This window comes from Mustela lutreola, chromosome 4 (genome assembly GCF_030435805.1).
Source record: "Mustela lutreola isolate mMusLut2 chromosome 4, mMusLut2.pri, whole genome shotgun sequence".
Lineage (NCBI taxonomy): Eukaryota > Metazoa > Chordata > Mammalia > Carnivora > Mustelidae > Mustela > Mustela lutreola.
The window spans coordinates 74,927,340-74,943,107 of NC_081293.1; the positions used below are offsets into that span (position 1 = coordinate 74,927,340).

At 43.5% G+C, this 15,768-nt stretch overlaps 1 protein-coding gene and 1 long non-coding RNA gene across 7 annotated transcripts in view; both read right to left on the bottom strand.

Moving 5' to 3' along the window:
* RNLS (renalase, FAD dependent amine oxidase) overlaps positions 1–15,768 on the bottom strand; it is a 255,996-nt gene that overhangs the window by 72,164 nt on the left and 168,064 nt on the right. The window lies entirely within an intron of this gene.
* LOC131828988 (uncharacterized) lies at positions 416–5,538 on the bottom strand. Its single transcript, XR_009352650.1, has 2 exons — positions 4,517–5,538; positions 416–938 (listed from the first exon to the last, which is right to left on the bottom strand). It is a non-coding gene; the product is annotated as an uncharacterized LOC131828988 (long non-coding RNA).

Genomic DNA, 15,768 nt, shown 5'->3' on the forward strand with positions numbered 1-15,768 from the left:
CTGGTCTCTGTGTTGCCTTCCTACTGCCTGAGCAAAGCAGGGTAGTTGAAGGATAGACTATAGGCTCTCTGACCCAGGTCCTGTGCAGGGGAGAAGGGGCACCGCGAACCCACTGATGCAGTTATAATTGCACTGTGGTTCATGTGCCATGCTGCCCTGAGACATCTTTTAACATTCTTTTTTAAGTAGTGCTGCATCCTCATCATGTCAGAACAAGAAGAGAAAAGCAGACTTCCCACGGCATGGATGGTGGGGTGTGTATGACTCTGTTATCAGATTAGTTGGCCAAGCCCTGCATTTATTATGGGATGACACCATAGCTCAAGAAATACTGTCTTCATAGGAATCAGTGGGCCTAAACACTCAGCACAGCTCACAGGGAAGCAACAGTCATAAAAATAAAATAAGAAGACTATCTCAACATAGCGTTGTGATTTATTTTTAAACGAAGACCAAAACTGCAAAATGAGGCTTCAATGAAAGTGAGTTTCTAGGTGGTTCACTCATTCTCCAAGCAAGGAGAGCTGGTTTGTCGGTGGGGAGTAAATTAAATCTGGTTTGGCTGTAGTGGTCAAAGAAAATGTCCTGGGAAAATAAGCCTATTTGAGACTATTGGCTTTTCAGGGAGAATGGCTGCTTGAAGAGGTCACAGTGTCAGAAGCAACACCGTTAGTCAACAGACCAAGAAGGCAAAGGCTCTCGAGTGGTTTTCCTTGGCTCTCGATGCATGAACCATCGTCGCTGATACTGCTCAGTTGTGATTATTGGACAACTCAGTTCTGCCTTTGCAGTTACTAAGGAATTGGCCTCTCCAAGCAGAGTGTGTTGTAAAACAAGAGGCAGGAATATCTTCAAAGAAACTGAGAGGTCCCGAATTGAGTTCCATCTGAAGGGGAATCTTCTAAGATGTGTTCCAGTTCATGGCAGTAAAAGTATTTCTTTTTAAGCAGAGAAAAAAAAAAAAGATTTAGCTAAAATTTATAAAAGCATTTGAAGCCTATGGATACTCACTGTATTTATTATTCACCAGCAGGTGCTTTGTGGAAAATATTCAAATCTATCACGTGCAGTTGAAACAGTGTTCATGGTGAGCTTTGTTTTCTTCGTTTACTTTTGTGGACTTAAGTATCATCAGTTCTTGTCACACTAGAATCTGAATATCTTATTTCTCTATCACATTGCAGACTGATGGCTAAAACCTGATGGTGATTTTTTTTTTTTTTTTTGAGGGCCAAGGTTGAAATTTTTGTGAATGACATGAGGTACCCTGAACTACTGTAAGGTTTTGGAAATGAGCTTTTGTTGCCGAATTGATAGTTTCTTAATGAATAGGACCTCAAATTACAAGGCAAAATAGCACAGAAGTGTGAAACTTACACTGCTGAAAAGTCATTTCAATGACAACTAATGTTTGAATCACGTGAAATGTCAAGCTGCTTTATCCATTTCCTGTGCTGTTACAAGTGAGAAGGAGAAGCAAATCCTCCATTTCCATGCAAACGTGTACCGGGTATATCTTTGGAGCTCCAGGGGTGTTTTTTGGACCCTAATGCAAGTGCAAATTTCCGCATTTCAAAATCCACATAACGGTGCCATTGAAGAGCTTCCACCCACCCTCCAGTGGTAATTAATTTATTTCATGACGTGCTAAAAAAAGCAAATACCAAGGCAGGAATTGAGAAGAATTCTTTAAGTGCCTCCCTCGGAATGAATGTGTTCAATTACAGTCATAGGCTCGTGGATGGACACCGGTATGTGGCAGTGCCTCTCAGTATGAAAAGGCATTTTCAAAGATGAAATATGTGACGCCTCCTTAGGAATCAGCTGGACATGTGCTGCTGACCGGAAGCACGAACTTTGAGCCCCAGTGAAGTGACATGCGATCCCTCCTTCACAATCGAAAACTTCCATTCACCTATTAGTAGACTTACGTTACAGAAAACTCTACTCCGTCATTATTAGGCTTACATTTTCAATGTCGCCCACAAAAATTGTGGAAATTTGTTCTCTCTCGTTATGTAACTGTCTCCGCAATATCCTTGATTTTGCCTCTTGGCCTGCAAAGCCTACCTTATTCACAATTTTGGCTCTTTGCAGAAAAATGTCGTCAATCCTTGACCTAGAATATTCTCTCGTGGCTCTTATTGTCACAGGTGCTGAGTAGAGACACTTCTCAAAATCATTTCAAAAGCACATGTTTGCTGCATGCTTACTATGTGCAGAGCTTTTTCTTTGTGGGAGAGGCACCATTGTTTCCAGTTCCTGGTGTGGAGAGCTTGAAATTCAGGACCTTTCCTAAGGATGCATGCAAGAAGCAGGGAGAGGGAGAAGGAAAGGGAGACAGGCAGACTCTGGACTGAGTAGGGAGTCCTATGAAGACCCTGCGATCACGACCCGAGTCCACATCAAGAGTCAGACACTTAACTAACTGAACCACTGAGTTGTCCCATGAACCACAATTTTAAATCTGGTCTTCCAGGCTGCAAAGCCTAGGCTGTGTGACCTTGGGAAAGGTACTTAACCTCTAAACCTGTTACTTCATCTATAAAATGGGGATTATAACTCTAGTACCACCTGGATCATGCATAAGGTTTATTTAAGCATTAAATTAACTGATACGTGGAAAAGATTCAGGGGAGCAGTCGTGACCTGGGCTGGAGGTCAATCATAGGAAAGAGATCAACAAAATAGTTTGCTATTTAGAAAGGATTGATAGTTTGCAATTCAGCGGACAATTGGAGCTTTTCACCTATTACTGAATCTGTGCTATTTGGTTGAGGCTTTCTCTGAAAAAGAGCCCAATAAATTAGAGGCATGCAAAAATTAAGCACTACATTTAAATCTGACCCATGCAGAGCCACTGAAGTAGTTAAGAAAGGCTGCTGGATTCATACTCACCCAGCTTATTCCCAGCTTTGCTACTTGTCTGCTGTATGACCTTGGCCAAGTCACTTAACCTCTCTGATCCTCAGTATCTTCCTTTGAAAATGCAGATTATAAATAGTCCACCACAAAGAAACATAATGATTTTTTTAAATGTATCAAAAGTACCTAATATAAGGCTGGCTTAAGAGTGAGTTCAGTAGGGGCACCTGGATGGCTCAGTGGGTTAAAGCCTCTGTCTTCTTTGGCTCACGTCATGATCCCAGGGTCCTGGGATTGAGCCCCGCATCCGGCTTTCTGCTCAGCAGGGAGCCTGCTTCCTCCTCTCTCTCTGCCTACTTGTGATCTCTCTCTCTCTCTCTCTCTCTCTGTCAAATAAATAAAAAATATTTAAAAAAAAAAAAAAAAAGAGTGAGTTCAGTAAATGCTAGCTCATTTTCCCTGGGCCGTAGCCCTTGTACACTGATCCACAGATTAAAAAAACAAAGTACAGCTACACTAAACAACCATAAAATGAACCAAGGTTAAAAACAAACAAACAAACATCCAAACATAAAACTCAGCTTACTGATTGGGTAGTGGAGAACAGGGAGACTCTGAGAAAGCAAAACCGGAAAGTGCCTTACTAGAGTTGCTGGCTAAAATACAGTGCTTCCAGTGAAATTCAAATTTCAGAAGGATGAATTTTTCATTTTAGCATGTCACCAGTATTGCATGGGGGCATAATTTATACAAAATGAGTGATTAACTGTTCATCTAAAACTCAGATGCAACCCACTGTCCAGTAGTCTTGTTTCCTAAATCGGACTCCCTAGACACGACAAAATTTAGTAAGAGATATCTTACCCTGTACAGCCAACAAGGCTCAGAATTCCAAAGTGCCTAATGTAATTCTCTAACTGCAAAGGCAACAGGGGCTAGCCAGCCTGACTCCCACCTTCTCCATCTCTGCCAAGCAAAGGGTGGGCCTAGATCCAGAGATCAGAGGTGAGCAATTACCAGCCCAGGCCCCCTCCAAGGGATCTGGGGACAGAGGCTGCCAGGCCCACAGTGACAGAAGCCCAATGTCCCCCTGGGTCCCTCTGCCCCAGGCTTTCCTCTGGGTGGGGCCCTGCGGTTACTGTGTGATGACTCTGTGTCTCTGCTCCCCTGCCACGCCCTGCTTGGTCCACCTGGTGGTCGGGGTGGAGGGGAGAAACAGGTTTGGAGGAGGCAAAAAGAAAAAAAAAAGGCTTAACTTTGCATTCCTCTTAGCTGATGTGTGCTTTGCCGCTCTGGCCTGCAAAACTTTAATTATTCCTTGGCTGCCCAGTGGCTGCGGACTGTCACTGGCAGGCTTGATTTAATAGCCTGTTTGCACGGAGTCCGACAGGGATCGCTTTTGCTGCACTTTCGAACAGCTCGTGACCGTGGTTGTTTTACGTTAAGGAGGAAACTCTGTGGTTAAACTGTAGCCTAGGTATTTTTAGAGCCGTTACCATGTTAACCGAATTTCGTACATTTCACCTGCAGGATATGCAGTAGCGCTTAAGGCCCTCCCTAAACTCTTAACAAAAAAAAAAAAAAAAAATGATTTCACAGTAGTTAATACCTTGTTTAGGACCCACTCCATGTTCTCAGAAAAGCTACTCACCAAACAACGTGGGCTGCTCAGTATGCCTTTTGGATGGGTGCTACTGAGCCATGGGGGGAGTAGTTTTCCTTTGATGCATAAGGATTTGAAGGAACCTAACCGAAAGGCTAAAATTGGTTAGTTCTAAAGGTCAGAGCCTGAAGGCAGTGACCCATTCGTTAATCATTAAGCTTTTCTAAGCTGTCTCTGACCGGAAGGCTGGCTTTCTGCCACTTTTCTGGTCATTTTAAGCTGCAAATTCTTGTACTGTTTCAGTTTTTAAGAAGGTAGCAAAGGTTATGAGAAAGACATCAATTGTTAGTTATTTTTCCTTATCAAATGTCTTTAGGGTTTTGGAAGGCAGAGCTGTTCTGTGTTAAGGGAATCTTCTTGGGGTCCTCAGCTACATACACAGCCTTTAAAGATGGACCCCAGGGTCCTGAGGGAGGTGGGGGTGGTGGCGGTGGGGGAGGGCTTCTAACTATTATTCCCATGTTAATTTGCTTCCAAAGAAGCAGGAAGTGAGGAGAGGACACCCACGTGGTGATTAGGTATGAGTTCCCAAATCGCTGCTATCCCTGGTGGTTTTCACCAGTGATCCCAGCACTGAAAGCTCAAGAAAAGGGAGCATAATGGCCACTACGTATTTATTATCTTCTGTCATCAGTTAAGAGCTGGAAGAGCTTTCATATATTTTGAATGAAAGGTGAAGCCCAATGAGGTTTAAGTGATAGGACGTTTCATTCCCAAATTTAATGCCAGCTTATGCTCTGGTCTGTCTGAATTAAAGTTGATTTGTACACCAAAATACAAAACAAAACAAAACCTCCGGTAAACAAAACTAAATGTTATGTAGCCAAGGGACATTAAGCTGCTAAAACACTTGTTCCAATATTGAACATGGAATAGTTGTTCTCTATTTCTCAAGGGGGAAAAAATACAGTCAGACCTTGCTTATCCCTAACCCAAACTTCCGGAAGGCTTAAGTATTTGGAATTGCTCCAAAAACTGAAGGGGGAGGAAGGAGAGGGATGGAGAGGGAGGCAAAGCGGGGAGAGAGGTTGTGGGAGCCGGGGGGGGGGGGGGGGGGGGGGGGGGGATTGTGAAGGGAGAGAGAGGATGAGGACCAGCAGAAAGCAAGCAAGTCAGCTTTTAGAAGTAGACGTGAAGCCTTAGCAACACAGAAAGGAGACCTGGAGGTTACATCTGATTGGCTTACCGGCCAGGAGGAATGCTGCGCTCTGATTGGCTGGTGATGATGTCTCCAAATAACCAGCCTTTTTCAGGAAAGCAAATTTATGTGGCAGAAGGGACAGGAGACAGAAGAAGCAGGCAAGAAAAAAAGGGGAGAGAACAGGGCAAAATAAATGGCAGATTATTTGTAACGGCAGTGATGACTGTGATTTAAAGGAGAAAAAGAGTAACCTTGCCTCTAGATGGAACCGGGTCCAGCTCACCAAGTGCTTTTACGTGCAATCACTGACATTGTCTTTCCCAAGACCCGTAGGGCTCCCAGAAGTTACATCGCGCGCTCCAGGTCACTCAGGCACCAAGAAAAGCAGCCGAGGTTTTCTGGCCATAAATGCAACAATTCGAATGCCACGGGAGGGGACAGGGGCGGTGGAGATGGGTGGCAGGTGAAGTTGCCTTCATGGTCGGGCTGCAACTGCTCTGATGGCAGAAAAGAGAATCAGAAGCCACATTGGTCTGTAGTTTACAGGAGATGCAAAGGGGGTGAAGGGCTCTCTGCCCTTGGCCGCCGCAGACCTTGACAACACAGATGTAGGGAAGAGCTCTGTGGGTATTTATTTGGAAGGGGACAGAGTGGCAGTGCCCCGCGTTCGTGGGAGCTCGAGGGCAGCTCTGAACATATGTCACGGGGTGTAGCAGGGGCTTCTCGCGCTGGTCACGGGGACGCCGTTCCCTAGTCATTCTCCCCCACCTTCCCTTGAAAGCCAGTCCTTCCTGAGGCCGAGCGCACTCCATCACTCTCCACCTCGCGGCGCAAGCTGGGAATCGGAAAGTCATCTTTGTCTCGACTTTCTCCCCACGCCTCCTTCCCCAGCAATCACAAAGATGCCATCTCCAAATCGTCCCTCGAACCAGGCTCCTCCTGTCCATTTGAACTACCACCTCCCGGGCCACAGCCCCCAGGAGGATGTCTCCCCTTCCCAGCAGCTCCCGATCCTCTCCACCTCCTGCCCCTCCCCATCCCTTCCAATCCCTTCCCCGCACCCTGCCAGCTCCCAGCTTCAAAGATCCTCTGCTGAGAATAACACTGAAAAGCCTTCCTGGGATCCGTCCCCTGTTTACTTTGTGACGCTCTGCCTGGAATTGCCCACCCTAGGCACGGAGTCCTTGTTTTAGTGGAGAAAACACGGCCATCTCCCCAGCCCAAAAGACTGCTGCGCTGCCCCTCTCAGTCCTGCCATCCTCAAGGGCCCCTCTTTCTCCTGCTTCCCGGGACAAGGAGCACCTTCCCTGGGTTCTCACTTAACAGCACCTGCTGCTTGGCTTCCTCTGATTGTCACTCTGGAATTGCATACATTTATAACTGGTTCCTTGTCTATCCTCTTTTTATGGGTCTAATCTCCTGGTCGTCATCAGGCTCCACGAAGGCAAAGAGCACATTTTTTTTCCCCCTCATCTCTGCATCCCGAGAGCCCCCAACAGTGGTCTGTGGGAGGGTGGGAGGTAGTGTGTGCCTACCAGGGCCTTACCATAGCTGGCAGGGCATTTCACCTGGGCGCTGGGACACTCTGTGTCCTGTTTGTGCCGTGGCATTGGTTAATTCCTGTTGCCGTTGGAGGCAATGATGCAGCTGTCATCGTGAGGGCAGTTTTGTGGGATCTCAACAGCATGATTTCTGGAGAAGGGACTAGAATCTTGTTTGGAGTGGGACTCGGGGGATGGTATAAATTCACTCTCAAGGTCTCTCGGTAGTAAGTGATTGAACTACATCCTAAATCAGAGCTGTACCAGATAGCTACCGTGTAGCACACAGGAAGTCCTGATTTTGGTAGGTTTCCCAGGAGGCACGTACTGAAAGGCAGTCATTCTTTTTTAGAGCCAGAAAAGTAGAGGTCCCCACTCCCAGAGGGCCAAGAAAACCGCGTTGCTCTCTTTACAGTCTGGGGAGCTTGCACACTGGTCATAATAAGACCTGTGCCTATTTTCGATTTGCCAAAGTCGTGCCTGTTGATGATGAACACACCTCAGCCAAGGACGCCACTCTGTAGAGACTTTATCAAATCAGGATGGCATCGATATCTTGATCAAGGCCTCCCTGCTTTAATTACGTCCACTCCGGTATTCCAGTTTGGGGGCTCTTAGCTGACCTGTTCTGAGTACCATCGGAAACGAAGTTTACCATGGTGCCCTCTGGTGGCATCAAATGTGGCCACTTTTAAAACAAGCCTTATCTAGGGAGAATGCATCACTCTCCGTTACAGAAATAGAAGGAGCAACTTGAAATAAGAGCATAACATAAACTCTAAGAAGCGATCTCTTGTTCTTGGAGCGGGGGTGGAGGGGTCCGCAAGAATTACGTGCCTGGGACACCTGCTTGCTGGCCAGTTCCCAGGTGAAGCTTGCAGGAGCTGCAGAGGAAGGGCCATCATAAAAATGCACGGAATTCCATATCCATTAGAATGAAGGCCAGGAGCCGCCGCATTTCAAATCACCAGGTTCCATGCAAGCTGACTAATTAGGTATTATATTCAGAAGGTCAAAAGAAGGTTATAGCTCTGAAAGGATTTGCAGGAGTATTCATAAATAGTCATGAACTCAAGAGGAAAGTAGAATTTTGTTGCAGTTGACTAAGAACTAGCCCTGGGACCATTGTCCTTAGATTCCTTAACAGTCGACACAACCACAATGAGTCCGTCAGAATGCCCAGGGTCACAGCGTTTGCCACTTGAAACAGTGGTGACCATAAAATTTAGTGACTCCTTCATAAAGCAGCTCTCGCTTAATCTCCACAAGGGGATAAAGGGATGGTCGCTAGGACGCAATCTGGATTACATAACACAGGGATCCTACTCAAGGAATTTAGATCACTGGACCAGCCAACTACAGAAAGATGTCCATGGCATTTAGAAACAAAGCCCTTCTCTGAGGACTTACGGTTTAACACATAGAGAAGCAGTGTTATTCCATGTCAATCAGATTCTCTATTTGTTCATCTGAATGCCCTAAATAAAACTACCATTCAAAATAAAAATTGAAAAGGGAAAAAAAAACCCACCAAATTGTTTGAACAGCTAATCCATCGAATCTGCAAATCATTTAGTGATTATTTTCTATTCAAATATATATCCTGGAAAACAGGGTGAGGGGCAGAGTAATAGTGAGTTGTGTGTGCAACACACTTACATTTCATCAAGTGTGTTGCTTTTCTTACTGGGGGCCCTTCTCTGATACTTGGCATACCTCTGATTAAAACAAAACCAAAAGCAACTACAGGCTCAGCTAACGCAGAAGGTCTGAAAGGAGTGGTACTGCCCCCTAGGGGGTGTTTGGGGACCACTTTCTGTGTGGAGGGTGTCTCAAAGTGTCTAAATAATTATGGGGCTATTTCTGACATGCAGCACGCTGCAGCCTTGGATACAAGGAGCGGTTAGGCATCACGCTAGATTTTCCCACCAAGCATTCATGTAGATTAAAAAAAAAAAAAAACCCATAGGTAATTCTCTAACCTCAGGACCAAGTTCAGTTTTATATAAAAACAGTAATATTTTTGTAAGGTTTTAATTTTTCACAAGTGCAAATCCCATGTAAATCGAGAGACGATTAAATTTTGTTTTGTTTGGAACTTGACCGAGAACGGCTCAGCATTTTTGTAAAACTGTGGCCACACACGGTATTTGAGTACTCCAAGAGCACCCGTGTAAGCCCCATTCTGATGTGGACGGCCCGACTCAGAAAGATTCTACAAATAGGTGTAAATGTCTGAGTCTTCCATTGTGTCTTCTCGCATAGTTGTACCCAGGCATTTTCAATTATTACTAATATATTCTTTGCTTCTTTATATTGTAGTTAGGTAATTATATGGATAGTTTTGAAGCCATGTGTATCGGTAAGTTATATTACCTTTGGATTTCATTTTAGGATAGCAAAGCATATCATTAAAATTATTTGTCATTAAAAGATGACATTGGGGTGATAGTGAAAAACACCAGCGTAAGGAACTCTAAGAAGCTTGTCCTCCATAAAAGCAATGAAAACCCTGGCAAAGATTGTCAACATGTACTTTGCAGAACTCTTGAAATTAACCACAGACTTACAGCAATCAGGGGAACTCTTAGTCCAGAAAAATGGCTGAATATCAGTAAAAACAGTGATACTTGTTTGATTTTTACCTTGCTCCATTCCCATCACTCTCCTCCCCAGCTCTGCAATAACCTGGAAAACCATCAACCTGCAATCATCTTAAAAACCAGCAGCCTGGAAGCCAAAAGAGCGGCAGAGAAAGGTAGGGAGAGCTCCTTCCATGCCTCATTCCTGGGGAACTACCTTATTTGACCTCTCTGGTGGTTTCCAGGGATATGCTGCTCAGAACACCATCTATATGTGACTTGACTCAGAGCTCATCCAAGCATTGTAAACAGCTTCTCTCTTATTAGAAACAATTTTCAATTGTCTGTAGGAAAAAAGTCAGGGGCCATTGTTTCACATTACAGTTACAAGAGGCAGTAGATAACAGGCAAATAACAGGCTTACCAGAAGCTTAAAATGAAAAGCTACGCAAAGATATGTCCATGGGGGTAGTTGAAAAGCAAAGGCTTATTAATGGGAATCTAGAAGGCCAAGTGCATGTACAAGGATGTGAGCTTATACATGTCCAGGAAAGACTTGAAAAGAACATCTACTCTCACTCCTGCCGCACCTCGAGGCTCAGCACAACCAGAAGGTAAAAGCGAAGGCAGACTTGCAAAGTCCCTGTTAGGGTGCTGACGATGGGCCCCAAACCCATACAGGGTCCCTTGGCAGTCACTGAGGGGCTTATTGGCCCCGGGCATTTAAGGAAATCTTTGTTCAGTCCTGAGACAAACACTGGCCAGCCAAAGACTCCAGGAGCCACCCATGACAAAGGAATCAGACCATAAAGAATTCGTTCAGAAAAATCAAACCAACCAACAACAATGACAGCAATGACCCCAAACCATTGTGAGATGGGAGAATATGACTTCAAGAATTGCCATGCTGTAGTATTTAAAATGCAGGTTTTCAACAAAAAATTAGACATGCAAAGAAACAAAAATTGCGGCCCACACATAGGATGGAAGCAGTTAGGTGCCCTTTACAAAATCCAGACATTGTAATTATTAGACGAAGATTTATTGTTTTATTTATTTATTTTTAAAGATTTTATTCCTTTATTTAGAGAGAGCACAAGCAGGGGGAGAGGGAGAGAAAGAATCTCAAGCAGACTCATGCTGAGCATAGAGCCCGAAATGGGGCTTAATCTCAGGACCCTGAGATCATGACGTGAGCTAAAACCAAGAGTCAGACAATTAAATGACTGAGCCACCCAGGTGCCCCTAGAGAAAGATTTAAATGAGCTATTTTACTTGTATTCAAAGAACTAAAGAAAATTATATCTTAAGAAATAAAGGAGGGGAGCCTGGGGGCTCAGTCGGTTAAGCATCCGACTCTCAATTTCAGGTGAGGTCATGATCTCAGAGTTGTGAGATAGAGCCCTGAGTCAGGCTCCTCACTCAGCGGGGAGTCCGCTGGAGACTTTCTCTCTCCCTTCTTGTTCTCTGCCCCTTACCGCTACTTGTGTTCTCTAGCACTCTCTCTTTCTCTAAAAAAGAAACAGAACGATTTCTCACCAAACAAAGAAGACCAATTGAGAGATAGAAATTATAAAACAGAACCAAGTGGAAATTTTGGAGTTGAGAAGGAAAATAACAGAGGTGAAAATTTCACTAGAGGGGCTCAAAGAAGATGTGAGCAGGCAGAAGAAAGAATCACTCACTGGGGAAATATGGACACTGGTAGCTATTTGATGATATTAAGCAATCAAGGGACTGCATACTCGACATTTAGAAAATTCTTGTTTAATATTTGTGGGTTTGACAGCTACTATGGTTATGCTTTTGCAAGAACACCCTCATCTTTTAGAAGTCCATACTGGACTAGATGAGATAATAGGAAGACGACCTGAGATTTCCATGAAATAAGTATGGGGGAGATCGGGACTAGAGCTAAAATAAGCTTGACCACACACTGACAATTACTGAACCTGGATTCACTGTTCTGTGCTCTCTCCTTACACACATTTTTGTACATATTTGTATCCAATTCAATGATGGGGAACCTATTTTGATCTACTGAAGGGTTTCGCAGATTTGGGGCGGGAATCGGGCCAACTGAATACATAAAATTTGCCATGATACTATATCATGAAAGTCTAATTTATAATGTACAGACTAGTCATTGGAAAGATGGTATTATTTACAATAAAACAGTTTTCTATGTAATTCTTTCCGATTTGTAATCTCCATACCTTTCTCGTTGGGCAGTGAAACATAAGGGATGGCTGTAAGGCTTCCGTGTGTTAGAGAAGAGCATGGAAGGGGGACTCTGATGATGTTGCCTTCAACCGTGCTTCTGCTCCTAGCACTCTCTGAGCTCTGGGACAAACTGTTTAATTCCTATAAGTCCGGGTGTCATCCTTAGGAGTTGGACTTCCCTTCTCTACCTTTCAGGCCTCTACTATCTCTTATATGTGGCATTTTGGGGGACATTGTATTCTGTGAGAAAATAGTAAAGGATTTTCCAAAAAAAAAAAAAAAAAATAGAAAGGTAGGAGTTTAGAACTACTTCTAAACCCTTATGTCATGGGCCAAGTCATTCAAAATAAAAGAGTAATTTACCCAGAGGAGGAAACCTCTGGTTTGAGTTAGAAAAAGGGGAAACATGACTCAGGTATACAGGAAAGATCAGAAGATGCTAGTGGATCCCGTACTTACCGGGAAGTAGTAAGAAGGTACTACAGGAGACAATTCAAGGTTGACAATGCAAGATGCATGAGTAACCACAGCCAAAAAGCCACGCAACAGTGCAGAGACTCAACTCGCCTTTGCTCAGAGTGCATCTCGCTTATTCTTAGGTAATTCTAGTGAAGTGCAGGATACTTGAGGATTATCCAAAGGACAGACAGAAGTGTGCAGAAAGGGTCACAAAACAGGCAAAGCTAAGGGAACCAGAATCAGTTGGCTCAGGGGAAAGAGTGCTGGAGTGCAGGAAAGCTGTAATAACCACCTTCAAATAGGCAAAGAAATATTATCTGGATGAAGATACGGTGCTGTGTTCATGAGCTGGGTAGAGTTGGGGTTTGCACTACAGAAGAAAGAATTTTTGTTAGGCTTAGAGAAAACTCCCTGGTACCCGGGAAATTGGAAATGTTCCTTCACTGAGGATCTCTGAACACAGGGAAGATGACAATCTTGGGACGATTCTAGTGTAGCCTCTCCTTGAAATGGTGTGGATAACTAAAAGATGCATATCTAGTGACTTATGTTCAAATCTCAAAGACATGGGTAAGAAATAATTGCTTTGCTGTGGACTGCAGATACAAATCTGGCAGACATAGATCAGGCCTCATTTCCTCCTCTGATTCTTTCAATTTCCTGCTCCCTTGAACTATCATCATTGTCCACATCAGAAAGTTCTTATTAAGTTCTAAGTGCACGTGGAAGGTGCCTGCCCACTACAATGGAAGGACACAATCTCTCCACTACCCTAGTCCCTCTCCCCATGAAGAAACACAGCATGGAAGGGATGGCTTACAGTTCCGGTTGCTGGTTTGGTCTGGTCTGTGATTCTCCTCTCCCGTGGCTACTGTGTCTTGGGTCCCTTTACGGTTGAGAGTGAGAAAAAGAGAGATGACCACGCTATATATAACTGATGTGTTAGGCGAGAATTAATACCAGTCCAGAGGAGGAGAGCAGCGTGACCATCAGTGAAGGCAACAGGAGCAATCATCATAAGAGGAAAATGGAGGGAAAGCAGCAGGAGTCAGTGCAAATAAATGAAGCAAGGCCAACGCTACATCCTTTAGTAGGTCAACAAATATTTACTAAGTGCCAGGAGCAAAATGCAAACAGAATGGCATATTCCCAGCCCTCGTGCTGCCTACCACTGTCATTCTACAGCTGCAGACCTAAGGGATGGGATCATAATGATTGGGGCTAAGGAGGACAGCCAGGTCCCTGCTCTGAAAGCCATTATGAGAGCCCTTGGGTTTCAGTATTAGCATTAACTCTGTACTATGTGGAAATCCGTTTCTGTGCATGGGTGACACTGGTGATGTGCCTGGCAACATGGGTTAACAGGGAGCATAAAAATGCTTCCATCTCAGAAAATCATTAGGATGAACTTGGGCTTTGCTCGCCTCTCTACTGATTGGCTGGATTTTTGTGTCCCTTGCCTTACTTCCATTCCCCGTTTCCATCCCAGCCCTCTAAGGATGAAAAGTGAAGAAGGCAAGTTCTTAAAGAGACCGGACACATAACCAGAGATGCACCTGCTAAGTGTGTTTAATACCTCAGCTAAGGATGTCTAGATAGTGGCCAGAATATATCTTAAAAAGATAATCACAGTGGTTTTATGGGGAGAAGAGTCGTTGAATTAGATGGCAGGGCTTTTCTTCTCCTTTTCTTTTTTCTTCTTGTGTAATCTGTGAGGATAGCGCAGGGAGATGAGACTTCTCCCTTTCCTCATGTTAGCCAATGAATGATCCTTTTTCCAATGATCCTTTTTACATAACTTTTTGTAAATTTTGAAATACTTTTTTTGCTTACTGCTTATTTTTCGTAAGTCTCCTGGAATCTGACAGGATTTGAGTTGGCTTATTAATAAATTATGTTTCTCCATGAAAAGCGTGGTTTGTTTTAATTGTGGGTATGAGTGGTTTTTTAAAGCTATTATATTGAGAAAAGAAACCTTATTTGAAGACCCATTTCTGGAATACAATTTAAATTAGTAGGAAAATATAATCCAAATTATTAAAAAGTTACTTTATATCAAACAGTTCAACTGTTCAGGAAACTATCTGCTGTGTCCATTTTTTTTTCACACTTCTGGTGTGGGTAAGAACAAATAAAGATCTATACACAATGTCCATTTGGTGCACCGAGGCCATCTTGTCCATCAGAGAGATCAGGAATGACTTCTCATTTTCAGGTAATACCGGTGAACTTTTTCACAGTAATGTGATTGGGAAGGTAGTTTAATTAGCCTTATTTCCATCTGGTATCCAAAAATCAGGAAGAAGAACACGTGTGAAAGCACACATCTCAAGCCATTAGAGATGCACTTCTCCACCCTGTGCCGTAAGAACAAAGCCCATGCACCAACATTAGATGAATCACGACTCCTTTCTTGCTTCTGCGACAGCCATCGCATATATGAATCATTAATTTCAGTTTCAAATGATTTAAATAGAGCCCAGAAAGATTTTATGAGTCATCAGGGCCCCTGACGTACAGAGCGATTTTACATCTCATCTTCTCCACTTCCTTATAAGAAATCAGTTCTAGATTGCAGACCATCACTCCTATATCTTAAAATGAATGTCACTCATGGTTTTCAAAGGATTAAGTAACAGAGCCAAATAACTCACTATGAATGTAAGATGTCCCTTATGTTAAGCTTCTAAACACAGTTGGTGGTAGTCAAGAAATTCTACACGGAGGTGTATGAAAACAGTGCTGGTGGGGCTGAAATTCATTTTGATAGCTGTTAGCTTTTCCAGATCTTTTTCTTTTTCACTTTTCAAGATACACTGCCCTGGAGTCTGTGGGCTCAGTAGTTCTGGGTTCTATACTTTGAAGAACAGGCTTTATTGATTTGACCTAATAAGCATTGTCATGTCAAAGGCCAGCATCATTCTTCTAAAACAGGGTTTTGTGTGTCATATAGATTTTGTTACATTATAGCACAACAGCAGTCACAGACAATACATAAGTGAGTAAGTGTGCCTGTATTCCAATAAAACTTGATTTATAAAAGCAGGGGTTAAGCCAGATTTGGCCCATGGCCGTGGTTTGCCAACTTTGGGTCCATATGATGGCGATATTCATAAAACAGTGGAGAATACAGGAAACTTTCTCTGCCAAGTTTGATAAAGGAGTAAAAATCCAAAGCCTCTCCTAAAATGTATTTTTTTTCAGTTTTATTGTGATGTAAGTGATGTATAACATTGTATTAGTGTTACGTGTATAATCTAATGACTGATATACTGTGTATATACCATGTTGATA